Raw genomic sequence first — 5,906 nt, 5'->3', positions numbered from 1 at the left:
CTGGGGAGCATGACATAGATGTTGGTGATCGTGTTCCCGTTAAGCAGCACCCCTATCGCGTCAGCCCGCATAAGTGGTCCTTGTTCACACAACAGACTAAGTACTTGTTAGAAACTGGCCTAGCTGTCCTCAGCTGTAGTCCCTGGAGTTCTCCGTGCCTGCTTGTCCCCAAGCCTGATGGCACATTCCATTTCTGCATGGATTACTGAAAGATGAACACCGTAACTAAGCTGGATGCCTATCCACTCCCTCGTATGGCAGACTACGTAGATCGCATCGGGTCTGCCAAGTTTGTGACTAAATTGGACCTGCTAAAGGGTTATTGGCAAGTTCCGCTGACTCCTTGTGCTTCGGAGATTTCTGCTTTTGCTACGCCAAATGTTTTTTTTACAAAATATCGTTATGCCCTTGGGGTTACATAATGCCCCAGCCACTTTCCAGCGGCTGATGCATAAAGTACTAGGTGATGTCCAGAATTGTGAGCCTTATCTGGACGATGTGGTAATCTATTCGGATTCATGAAAACAGGATATTCGATTGCCTGAACAGGTTTTCGTTCGGTTACAGAAGGCTTCATTGGTCCTTAACCCCCTGGGGTCGGAGGCTTCTTTTCCACTTTCGGGGTAGTCTGACATGCCTTGACATTTCAAAATATTTCACCTATCTAAAAAACATTTATCCCAAAGTGTTACATTTGCTTTTATTCAGCACAAACTCAGCACCAATAATCTGAGACCTCTTAGAATGTTATTCTATTTTTTGTTAAAATCAACTTTTCAAAAACCTATTTTCAGACATGCTGAGAAATTGTAAAAAATCACATTATAGACATTTCTAGGTAAGACTTTTGAGCTCTGAAGCTTATAGACACAGGGGTTGGCTACACATAGGTGAAAGTGACATTCAGAAATTTTATGTCGTTTGATTACTAAAGTGTTAGCACTTTAGAGTGACACTCTTTTTCTCAAAGTCAGTGGTCTTCACAATGAATATTGATGAGATAGGTATCCTCACACCTGTAGTAGTTTGCATACTGTCAATGGCCCATCAGTCTGGAATGTCACTGCACCCCACAACCATCACTTTGGAAAGGCAGTTTGAAACGCAAGAAAAGTAGAAACAATAAAATCCCTTTCACAGTTTATTGATAGATGGAATGAAAAATGAAAAACTGTGACTATATAAATATAGAAAGCGATAAATATGATGCAGTGACTATTATTGACGCTCTGGGGACGAGGGCATCATCGACCGTGTATCTTTCTCGTGTATTTCAGTTTATATCTCGCTGAAATCATTATGTAGAATCATGAAAAAAACACTGACTAAATCCGTTATCTGTCTTCTTTTCAAAACTTCCATTGTCAGAAGTATTAAAGTTTTTAAAATTAGGTTAAATAGGCAAAAAAGCAAATCGTGTCACCTTTCTTTGTTTTACTTGCGTCGGGAGCGTGTAGGACCGCTCTCAGCGGAAGATCGCTATTCACGTTCTAAATACGCTGCGTTTGAATCGGCGACCACGTGATTGCAGGCACACAGGCTTAGCCCACTGAGCTATGAACACAGGTATGATCTTCGCTGCTGAAAGTGGCAACACTGTCGCAAAGCTTCAGCGGCAGAGACGTATCCGTGTGCTATATTGTAGCCGATCAGTGTATACACTACCCAGACATGTGCTCTTGTTTATTTCGGTCACAATGGGCGTATTCACATATTTCTTCACCTAATACTAACTGTCGGATTATCATGTTATTATCATGCGAATAGCGCGATTTGCAAGTGGGTGGGTGATCAGAGCCGCTTCGAGACGCAGACGCTTAAGTCAGTCACTCTTGTTCTTTCTATTCGTATCACGAAGCTGTAAAAATATATTTAGTTTCTACCTATATATATTTGAAAAGTAGACCTTCCAAAGTTTCTGAGGGTATTTTTAAAATGTGTATATGACAAAAACTCGCGGAGTTATTTAAACGGTCTCGCGAGAATTCTGTCAGATCCCGCCGGCGGGATCACCGACCCCAGGGGGTTAACGCTCTGGAGACGAGGGCATCGTCGACCGCGTATCTTTCTCGTGTATTTCAGTTTATATCTCGCTGAAATCATTATGTAGAATCATGAAAAAAACACTGACTAAATCTGTTATCTGTCTTCTTTTCAAAACTTCCATTGTCGGAAGTATTAAAGTTTTTAAAATTAGGTTAAATAGGCAAAAAAGCAAATCGTGTCACCTTTCTTTGTTTTACTTGTATCGGGAGCGTGTAGGACCACTCTCAGCTGAAGATCGCTATTCACGTTCTAAATACGCTGCGTTTGAATTGGTGACCACGTGATTGCAGGCACACAGGCTTAGCCCACTGAGCCATGAACACATGTATGAGCTTCGCTGCTGAAAGTGGCAACACTGGCACAAAGCTTCAGCGGCAGAGACGTATCTATGTGCTATATTGTAGCCGATCAGTGTAAACACTACCCAGACATGTGCTCTTGTTTATTTCGGTCACAATGGGCGTATTCACATTAGAGGTCGACCGATATGGGTTTTTCAATAGCCGATGACGATATTTAGGAGTCAGGGTCAGCCGATGGCCGATATATGCTGCCGATATTTTTTGGCCGAAAATTGGATGTTTTTGCATGATAAAATATCACATTAATAATAACAAACGATACACAAAATTTCTCAACTTAGCATTTATTGAATACTGACTTGTGTAAATTTAAATATAAACTTAAATAACAAAAACACAATACAACTTATAAACAACTTAATCTTATAAACAATAAAGATAGCAGCATCAGAATCTCTTTAGCAGCAAACTCATTCTTCAGCTCCCAAGCTCACCAGTCTGCTGCAGATATTGCACCTGGCTTTTCCTGGTGTTGGCTTTGTGAAATGCTGCCATACAGGATTAGATTTTTGTTCAGCCATCAGACAGCAATTACTAAAACAGAAGAATAAATGCAAGGTTAGAATTTTTATTATAGTACCTTCATCTTCAATTCATTCTACAATTCCAGTATTCCATGCACATTAAAACATTTACACTCTAATACATTTTGAAGAAAAAAAAAACACTAAGTGCATCATGGTATGATGAGTAGTGTACACTAACATGTTGTTTCTGTTGTTAGCAGACAGATAGCTTAAAGCCAAATTCACAATCAGAATCTAGTGATCCCGGAAAATAAAATAAAATAACTGTCGTATTGCACAGCCTTGTATGCAAGGACAACATAAGCCCCTAGTGATTGTGACGTTGTCTACGTATAAGCCCATATAAAGGATAGACATGTTTAATGAGGAAACTAACTGCACAAAGTCTTGCACTTTTTATCTAGACGTCTGACAAATTGTTTGAATCTCCGGTCTCAAATGAAAAAAAGTTGCACAGAAGGACCATTGTCAGCATCAGCTCAAGTAAATGGTAACCACGCTTTCAACAAACACTTTTCTCCGCCATGCATTGTTCTTAGCAGCTCTGTGTCTCCGAGGACGGCGCTGTCTGTGATCAGGGCAGAGTAACGCAACTCTCACACACGCTGCAGTATTTGAGAGCTGCCTGCTCCGCCCCACACACTCACAGAGTGAAACTCTCCGACACAACAAAAAAAACATAACTGAAAACATTGGGCTGATATGGTAATAATTAAAATGTTAACAATTAAAATGATTTTTAACGATTAAAAAACGTCTGTGAGCCCACCAATAAGCGCACAAAACAAACTCTATTAGAATCAATGATCCTTAATGTTACCTGTAAGCTACAGTTGGTTGAAGGCTCATTATCATTACCCCAGTTCCCAATAGCGTAATTCACGTTTTCTTTTAAAGCAACATTTCATAGCAAACTACTTAAATAAACAGGTCATTGAAAGATCAGAATTTATGCCTTACCGTTTTATCCCAGGACTCTTCCAAAACTTCTGGCTGTGGTCCTGCACATGCCTTACCGTTTTATCCCAGGACTCTTCCAAAACTTCTGGCTGTGGTCCTGCACAAGGCAGCATGGGTCACGTGTTCCACAGCAACAATAACACTGGGCTGCCTGCAGACATGCCTGTCTGAAAATCGGCATAGTGCACTCGGATATCGGCCGATGCCGATACATTAAAAAATGCTAAATATCGGCCCGATATATTCGCTATGCGAATAGCGCGATTTGCAAGTGGGTGGGCGATCAGAGCCGCTTCGAGATGCAGACGCTTAAGTCAGTCACTCTTGTTCTTTCTATTTGTATCACGAAGCTGTAAAAATATATTTAGTGTCTAACTATATATATTTGAAAAGTAGACCGTCCAAGGTTTCTGAGGGTATTTTTAAAATGTGTATATGACAAAAACTCGCGGAGTTATTTAAACAGTTTTGAGAAATTCCTGTCAGATCCCGCCGGCGGGACCGCTGACCCCAGGGAGTTAATATGGTTATTCAGTCTGCTTTGTTGTTTGCCTGTTGTTATATTGCGGTCACAATGTGCATGTGGAGTATATACATCAGGTGCTTTTCTGTTAACGATTTTGTGTCTGTTCTATAGTTGATTTTGCTTTGTAGTTTACGACGGCGGGACCGGGGGTGGGCAGCGGGCTTGAGTATTCACGCATGCCTTATCCCCTGCGTGTCACGCGTTGGATTTTGGCCCCGTGCTGTTCTGCGAGGACGGGGGGGAGGGGGGTGTTGTGCGGTTGTTTTGCCTTAGGGTTCACGCCCTTCGGCTCATTGGATGATGGTGTTCTGTCTTATGGGGTGTTAGGGGTTTGTATTACCGGAGCTTATTTGTTTATGGGTTGCCTGTTTTCACTAATTCCTTCTCTAACGATGTGCTACTCTATTGACGTCTCCCTCTTTGTCTCTCTCTCTCCTGTATTGTGCTGTGGATCTACGTCTTTTATAGCTGCTGATGGCTAACTTAGTTATGGCTACCTGGAACGTGAGGACGCTTTTGACCCCTCAGAAGCACTCTAGTGTCACAGATATTTTGTTTAGAAATAGGGTGGACATTGCTTTTTTGCAGGAGACACATTTGGAGTCTAAGGACGTGCAGCGTGCCGCCTCCAGGCGTTACGCTGTCGTGGCTGCCTCTTCCGCGTCATCTCACCGGAGTGACGTCATGATACTCATCCACCGTTCGTTTAAAGTTAAGATCCTGGGCAGTGGGGGTGATGATGTTGGCAGGTATTGTTATGTGTTGTTTGAGCTGGCTGGGAGAAAACTGGCCTGCTTTTCACTTTACACACCTACGCCTTATACTAACTCATTCTTCCAAACTATAATGAGTAAAATTCTGTCCTTTTCCGACCACGAATTGGTAATTGGTATGGATGCTAATGCTTTTCTTGACCTTGTTTTAGATAAATCACCACCTCTGGTTGGCCGGCGTGCTCCACCATCATCTTGTGCCTTGTCTAATCTCGTAGCTGATCTTAATTTCTCATTTTGCCTTCTTAACCCCTCTGCTAAGGATTTCTCTTTCTTTTCATTTGAACAGTTTTGAGTCCATGCGTTCTCAGCATTTGGACCAAGCGCATGAGGCTCGTATCGCCAGGGTGTGGGCCGAACTCAGTGGTTTACTTTTGCGTAAGGCTGAATTTCTTGTACATTGCACTAGGACACGGTATTACGCTAGTGGAGCTAGCCACCATTTTGTCACGGATCAACCCCGGGGATCCCCGACTGACGTCAGGAAGACCACACCTCTGGGGATTCCTTGATCCTACCTTCTTCATTTTGACAAGCTGTCAGCTTTACGCAGCTATACCGGGTAGTCCGGTTTCTCCGGTTTTCAATGCAACCACCTACCGCAAGCTGTTGCAGGTCATTTTTAAATTAGGGAGGCTATTATAGCCAGCAGATCTTGCACCCTGATGCGAGATCTTCTAGAGTTATCTCTGAGTTGGAGCGTTTCCCTGTT

The 5,906-nt window shown here is 42.4% G+C and overlaps 1 long non-coding RNA gene across 1 annotated transcript; it reads right to left on the bottom strand.

The window, feature by feature from the left end:
* Positions 1 to 2,676: 2,676 nt before the first annotated feature.
* Positions 2,677 to 3,978, bottom strand: LOC140578748 (uncharacterized). The gene is made up of 2 exons (XR_011983023.1): positions 3,896 to 3,978; positions 2,677 to 2,942 (listed from the first exon to the last, which is right to left on the bottom strand). It is a non-coding gene; the product is annotated as an uncharacterized lncRNA (long non-coding RNA).
* Between the last annotated feature and the right edge of the window lie 1,928 nt (positions 3,979 to 5,906).

Source organism: Paramormyrops kingsleyae, chromosome 1, assembly GCF_048594095.1.
Source record: "Paramormyrops kingsleyae isolate MSU_618 chromosome 1, PKINGS_0.4, whole genome shotgun sequence".
Classification (NCBI taxonomy): domain Eukaryota; kingdom Metazoa; phylum Chordata; class Actinopteri; order Osteoglossiformes; family Mormyridae; genus Paramormyrops; species Paramormyrops kingsleyae.
The sequence above is the reverse complement of the archived record's forward strand: the minus strand, read 5'-3'. Positions and strand labels throughout refer to the sequence as shown.